The sequence below is a fragment of the Suncus etruscus genome, chromosome X (genome assembly GCF_024139225.1).
Source record: "Suncus etruscus isolate mSunEtr1 chromosome X, mSunEtr1.pri.cur, whole genome shotgun sequence".
Taxonomy (NCBI): Eukaryota; Metazoa; Chordata; class Mammalia; order Eulipotyphla; family Soricidae; genus Suncus; species Suncus etruscus.
Genome location: NC_064868.1, coordinates 58,943,134 through 58,949,869, shown reverse-complemented (window position 1 = coordinate 58,949,869; position 6,736 = coordinate 58,943,134).

Here is a 6,736-nt window from a genome sequence, read left to right as displayed (position 1 = left end):
ACATACTATGGGCCTGGCTCTCTTAAGAGCAATCCTGTCCCCATGACTCCCTCACCCCAGGGTGGCTAAAGTTCTCCCAGGCTTGCCTTCCTTTGCCTAAACCTGAATGACTGGCAAGTTGGCTTACAGCAAGGATGAAAGGACAGATCTGAAGACTCCTTTGTGTACAAAATTAGTAAATCCTCTAGTCCAGATCCTGCTTCACATAGGGGTAGGAAACTTAAGTTTGACTTGAGAGTTGCTAAGCTACTTTCTCATATGCCCAACTGACCTTGTTTCCCAGCACAATCCTAAAAGTACTATGAAGGTCTTTAAGTTGATCAGGTCTATATTACAATTTAGCCTTTTCATTTTCTAGCTTCCTACTTTTGGAAAAGTTACATGACTTCCCAAGCTTTGGTTTTCACACTGGCAAAACAACTAATGTCGTGAGAAGTTAATTATGGGGTCAGAGTACATCAGGTACAGCATATAGCAGACTCAGGTTTGATCCCAGCATTCCACATGGTCCCCTGCACCTGCCAGATGTGATTCCTGAGTGCAGAGTGAGGAGTAACCCCTGAGCACCTCCAGGTGTGGAACAAAAACAAAACAAAACAAAAAAGTTTTTTTTTCCAGTGAAAGATGTACACTTTTGGGGGCAGAATTTGACCATTTTCAGGGCTTATCTGTGCTTCCATCTTGGTTATTCCTCACAAAGGTTGCTGACATGCACTGAGAACTGAGCACCACAAAAGATACTGTAGTAATCTAGTCATTTTTACCCCCTTTCATGGTTCAATCCCTATCCTTATCCATCTAAGATGACCATAATCACCTGTATGTGTCCCAGATGTTAATTTCTTCATAAACACAAGACTGCTCTGACACTGGAGCAAAATTGGAGGAGGTAGATAGAAAGATGGGGATCCATCATCTCATCTCCTTTTGTGTATATTTATATATATTCAGATATGGCACCCTCTGATGAGTGAAGCTTCAAGATAGAGGCTCAAATAACCTTCTTTATCAGGAGATCTGTTTCTTGGAAAATGTATCCTCCTTTAGTTCACCATTCAATTCCTGAAATTTTAGACCCCCTCCTTCCTCAAATCAGGAGATAAAGATATAGAAGTAGCTGCTGATGCATTGGAACAGCTTAGCAAGTTATTCCTAATAAACAACTAGGAGTGATGAGAAGGAAATCTGGATGTCAGCCGCATTTGAAGCAGCTATCTCTGCCTCAGTAGGCCCTGGGTACTCTTAGAACAGTCATGTATTTTCCCACGCAAAGAATTTATCCATAATTCCAGGGTCCAACCCTGAGATCTGATATTTCCCAGGCCTCAGAACCATGAGCCTCCCCTAAGTCAGAGGTTACTCCATCAAGTATACTCTAGGATCTCAGTTTGATTCTTGGGATAGAAAAAGAGGCGGCAAGGAAAAGTGCTCTCAGGCTGTCTGGTCCAGGTGGAGGTCCCCTGTTTGGAACCTTTTTATCCTACCTGAATTCATATAGGCAGGTTTCCCTGTATGATCATAGTTCCAGCTGCTGAACAAATAAGTCATCTCTCTTTTACACCTGGTATTCTTTTTTTCACACTGAGACTCCATCATCTACTTCTAATTTAGGACTCCCTAAATTGACAGGAAAATGTTTCCCCAAACTTTAAAGCAATATAAGCATTGTTTGCTAGGACAGTATTGATTATTGCTGTTATTTTATGAGTTATTTCTCATCTGCCATCAGCTATACTAGAGTGGAGGGAAACATTAATTATACTTACAGTAAGAAACACTCTCAAGGTATTTTGTCTTTTGTCTTAGTTACTCATATTAGCAAGTTATGGAGATACTACCATCTTCCTTTTATTTTTCCTTTATTTGGAGTTGGGTCTATACCTGGCAGTGCTCAGGATTTATTATTTGCTCTGTATTCAGGTTCAATCCAGGGATCACTCCAGGTAGACTTAAGGTACTATATTCAATGCCAAAGAATGAACTTGGATCAGTTACAAAGGCCCTACTCATGGTACTATTTTTCTGACCCCATAACTTTCCATTTGCAAATGGAATAGTCTTAGAGGCTGTAACTTGTGGTCACATAAAAGAAGTAGAAAATTTTAATTCAGTGTCTTCTCAACTGAAAATTTACGTCTTTAGAATAATCGCATGCAGTGATCATGAACCAAATTTACATTTATGAACTTGGACTTTTCAGAATGGAGGCCAAGATGTTGGGCTTCAAAATGGGTTCTGATCACAGGATGTGGGCTCCATACTGGAGAGCCCTGGGATGTGTTGTTTTTAAGTGTGAACTGGGTACTGCTAAAATTAAACATTTGCTGATATCTATAACTAAATTAAGCTTTTAGTGCTGCTGCCTCAAGCACACTATGGAGTCATAGTCCTTTCATTAATACCAAAATGATTCTGCTACTTTTCCATACCCTATTCCATTAATCCCCTGGTAAAGTCTCAAGAAGTTTTTTTCAGTTTGAGAGATGAAGGAAAGCCCTCGCAAGAACTGGTGGTTTGAGTAGGAAGAAAGAAAATTCCCGTCAAATTATTATAACTGATACCCCTAAGAGAAAGAGATCTGGTCTACTCTGGCTACTTTATCTTGGGGTTGTCTTGGATTTGTACCTATCTCCTGTTCCTACAATCCTTAAGATCTACATTAATTCAACATTCAAGTAAGTATTCATTTATAAAGATAACTCAAGATGCTGACAGTTCCGTGTGTTTTGTGTATGTGAGTCCAAAGACCTTTGATATCAGAGATCTGAGAAAAAGACCACTCGACAGAAGAAGTATGTAAAAAAAACAAGTCCAGTGGTGTAGTATGTAAAGAATCACTCCTTTGTGTGGCCTAATCTGTACTGCAATGAAGAGAGGCTGAGGTTGGTGAAAGAAGAGGCTGGTAGTAACCTCTGCCTATGGTGAAACTTCTACATGTGTAAATTAAGTTGAAAGTGTTAGAGGTGACAACCCAACACTCATCTCTTGACCTCACCAAAACTATCACACTCCATACCAAAATCTGGGGATGTGCAAGTCTCTTAATGGCAGTACTTCATATATGTGGATTCAGCATTTTCTCTCTCAACAATCAACATCCAAATCTGTAATGTAAAATCTTGGTCAGAAGAAAATCCACATGTGAGCAAAACTTCACAGTTCAAACCTGTTTTGAAAAACCTCAACTGTATATCGCTGTGCAAGCCAGCTTTCCTCAATTTTTCTAACCATATCTCCTCTCTGACCTAGTTTCTTACATGTGGTCCTCTCATATTGGTTTACATCCTAGTCCTGTGACTAAGCTCCCATTTACAGTTTTTTCACCTGTGACACCTTAGCATATACTCGTGGCCTTTAGAAATAATAGGACTCCTGCTTGAAAAGCACTGATGTAGGCCATGAATTGGTATCTGTTTATGCACATTTCTATAGACATGTGTTGAGTGCATGTACAATGAAGGTAATTTCTATGGTGACATTTGTACCTGAATGTGATATATTCTATGTGCATATTTTATTAGGGACATATAACATAACTCCCATGTTCTTTGGATTCTTCTCCTAAAGTATTTTATTAATCGCTCTACTGTTTCCAAGCATGCAATAGTACTGAGTAAAGTTTGTTTAGATGACAAGGACATGTGAGTGTTTGGTTATTTCAAACACTTCTAACAACACAGAGGCAGGGCTGAGGTTTCCATTTCTCCTGTCAATTCCTTGCCTATCTAATGCCAAGGACTCGACCACATTTTCCAGCAGCTTTTCTGGAGAGCTCCTAATTGTAGCTTTCTGAAAACTATGTCAGCTTCCCAATGAGCAAAACTTAGTTGATGAATATTCTATTTTTAGAAAAGTTGTTTTCAATACCTGGCTACACTTAGCCAGGAGCAGGCAAAGGTGGTTCGCAAAAATCTCTTCACCTAACCTTTCCCACTGCCGTTCTTGATGAGTTTCTTTTAAGTGCTGACAAGCTTCCTCACTGCTCCCACTTGGTCCCCTTGGCTACACCAAGGTTTCCATGTTCTACTCAGTCACAGCCTAGCATTTTTGCAGAAAATCCTACAATGGCTCCTATCTCAATAAATACTAAACTCCATCATATATGTTATGGACTTTACCTTGAGATATACTCTTGCAATGCCCAACATTGCTTTCCTGACTTCCTCTATCATTATTCTTTGTCACTGATCTCTAGTTGTAGGAACTATACTGCCTCAAAGCCTTTGCACTTGCTATTCATGTCTGGAGGATTTTCTAACAAATACAGAAGTTTATTATTTTTCCTTCACATTTCCCCCTATATTTCCTTCTAAATGAGTTCCAATAATATGACCCTATTTCAAATATCAGATCCCTGCTCTTGGCACACCTTGACACACCTATTCTCTATAAACTAGTCTTTATCTTCATTATATTTATCACATTCTTATAACCTATGTCTGTCTCCCCTCACTAGAGTCTAAGCTTCATGAGATATTTTTCAGATCAAACTACTGATGTGTTCCAGAACGTAAAACATTCTCTGGCATACAATAAATTTTTATAGAAAGTACACCGTGGGCAGGAAGCCCCAAGAACCAACTTCTTCTCAAAGCTAGAATGAAAATGCAGGATCTCCAGTTCTCATTCCCAAAGATCAACTAAATTTCCTTCAGCTAAAATGTCTAATTAAGCTCCTCTCTGACCCCTAATGGGATTATAGTGACCATGTATACAACTGTATGTATATGTGTGTGCTTGCACACACACTGCTTAGATGTGTTAAGAAAGGTCAGATTCTTTGGATCCACCAATGACCCATGAACAATAGACAATCCCCAGGCCCTACTATTAACCTTTCAGATTTCACTTTGGCTGAAATTCTTCATCCCCTTTTCCTCTTTCTACTTTCCTAGGCCACCTGTACACTATCTCTCGCTTCACCATCCTCCATGTCTCTCCTTTATTGTCCTCAGGAAAGATCCCTCATCTCACCAGTTACTCCAGTTAGTGACTTCTACACCGACCACCCCCCCCCCAAGTTAATATACTTCTGCTCTCTAGATTTCATCTTCCCCCAGTCCCTTCCCTTAAATTATGCCCATTACCCTGCCTTTTCCTGTTTTGTACCCCCACATCCTGATCCTCTCCCTATAACACTCTTCCTCCCCCACTTACTGACAAATATAACAAATGACCAAATTTGGCTCAAATAGCCTCTCTGAACCTCTGCCTGGCATTTGTGCCACCTGTAGGCCCAGTGTTCCCAAGGGATTTCTTCAGAATCACTCACTGGGGCCGGGCGGTGGCGCTAGAGGTAAGGTGCCTGCCTTGCCTGTGCTAGCCTTGTACGGACCGCGGTTCCATCACCCCGGCGTCCCATATGGTCCCCCAAGCCAGGAGCTACTTCTGAGTGCATAGCCAGGAGTAACCCCTGAGTGTTACCGGGTGTGGCCCAAAAACCAGAATCACTCATTAATTAGGTCAATTTTGGAGATCAATGATCTAATCCTCTTCAATCCTGCTTTATTTTACACTACACACTCTTATCCTCAGCTACTTTCAGATGCCCTAGGCAGCAGATGCCCCATTCTTGCTATCTCTCCTGCAGATGTTTTATGGTCTGGTTCCCAGACTAAATTCTACATATCACATAAAACCTTGGAAGAAGCAGAAGGTACTGAATGGTGCTGATTAGCAATTCCTGTGCAGCATGCATGAGGGAGTTAAATAGCAATGCTGACCTTCCAAGTGATGTAACAACACTGGTGTCAATCAGTGAGTTTGTGTGTGTGTTAGGGATTAGGTGGCAGATCCTCCTCAGATACACAAAGAGACAAAAAGTCTTCCAGTACAGAATTATTTTTGCTGAAATTATGGCCTTTGAGATATCTTGATGAAAGAACTAGAAAATCACACTGACATCCATTTGTAATTAATTTCAAAAAATTAGGATACTTGGGCCCCTGCAATATTCTAAAGAGCCTGAGAATCTACTAGTGCACCCCCTCAAATAAAAACAGATTAAATGACTCTTACCTGATAAGAGTTATGCCCTCTTAGGAAATATCACTCCCTCTGAATGAGCTCAGGAAAACTTCCACAATTTTTGTCCTTTATAAGAGCCTCAGCATCTACTTCAGGAATGTCTTGAATGCCTATCAAGTTATCTGCTGTGCATTAAAAAATTCAACAAATATTTTGTTTGATCCATTGTGTGGAATGCTTTGTAAGAGAAAGTGCTTGTAGATTGAATTGGGTGTCAGAAAAAGTATACAATATTAAACATCAGTTTATAAAAACCAAAAATATGTGCAAGGATTAAAGGCTTAAAGGAGTAAATATATCAAAATATTAGGCCTTATTCTCTGGCAGGAATACTGTAAATTATTGATTTTTACTTGTATATATTTTCCATAACTTTGATTTATGTATGTCTCTTTTAATATATATGTATGATATAAAAGCAGTAATACATTAAATGTGAAAAAGTTTATTTTTCCTGACCTCTAGACTCTAGAAACTACTATATATTGTCCTACCAGCTAGCTAGGATTAGAATGAAAATACTGGACTGTGTACATCATCACCACAATCCCATGGAATGTGCAACTTGAACTCCACAATATCTCTATCCCCATGCCTGTGTCATTTCCCATCAGCAAAACTAAGCCTGGCATACCACAGTTTCTGACCTGACTCCTTAACTACTGTATGGTCAACTTTTATTAGTTTATTCATTCAGTCATGACTCTGC